This window comes from Etheostoma cragini, chromosome 12 (genome assembly GCF_013103735.1).
Source record: "Etheostoma cragini isolate CJK2018 chromosome 12, CSU_Ecrag_1.0, whole genome shotgun sequence".
Taxonomy (NCBI): domain Eukaryota; kingdom Metazoa; phylum Chordata; class Actinopteri; order Perciformes; family Percidae; genus Etheostoma; species Etheostoma cragini.
This window is the reverse complement of record NC_048418.1, coordinates 585,968-586,283: the sequence shown is the minus strand read 5'-3', so window position 1 is coordinate 586,283 and position 316 is coordinate 585,968. Positions and strand designations below refer to the sequence as shown.

The 316-nt window shown below is 28.5% G+C and overlaps 1 protein-coding gene and 1 long non-coding RNA gene across 6 annotated transcripts in view; one reads left to right on the top strand and one right to left on the bottom strand.

Annotated features, from left to right (window-relative positions):
• Nucleotides 1-316, bottom strand: part of LOC117953932 — a 68,061-nt gene that overhangs the window by 43,013 nt on the left and 24,732 nt on the right. The gene's annotated exons all lie outside the window — the stretch shown is intronic.
• The window catches only part of LOC117953906 (NLR family CARD domain-containing protein 3-like), a 46,323-nt gene that overhangs the window by 34,484 nt on the left and 11,523 nt on the right, over nt 1-316 (top strand). The window lies entirely within an intron of this gene.

Below are 316 nucleotides of genomic sequence, written 5' to 3'. Positions count from 1 at the left end.
AGGACACACACACAATGAATGGAAGGAAGTCAGATAACTGGAAAGCATAGTAGTGATTCATATAAATAATGGAGGAATAATACACAAGGATATTGAAATCATGCTTAAATGTAATTTTCTCATTACAATATATAATAAAGTGTGTACATATACACAGAAGTACATAAAGTTACATGGAAACACATTTATGAATAACATAATAACATAATACTATTTTATCCCAGTACCCTTGCACTACGCACATTTAAATAATTGTATTGAACTCTTCAAGCCTCTATATTGTTTCTGTTTAGAGTATGTATATATTGTGTATATA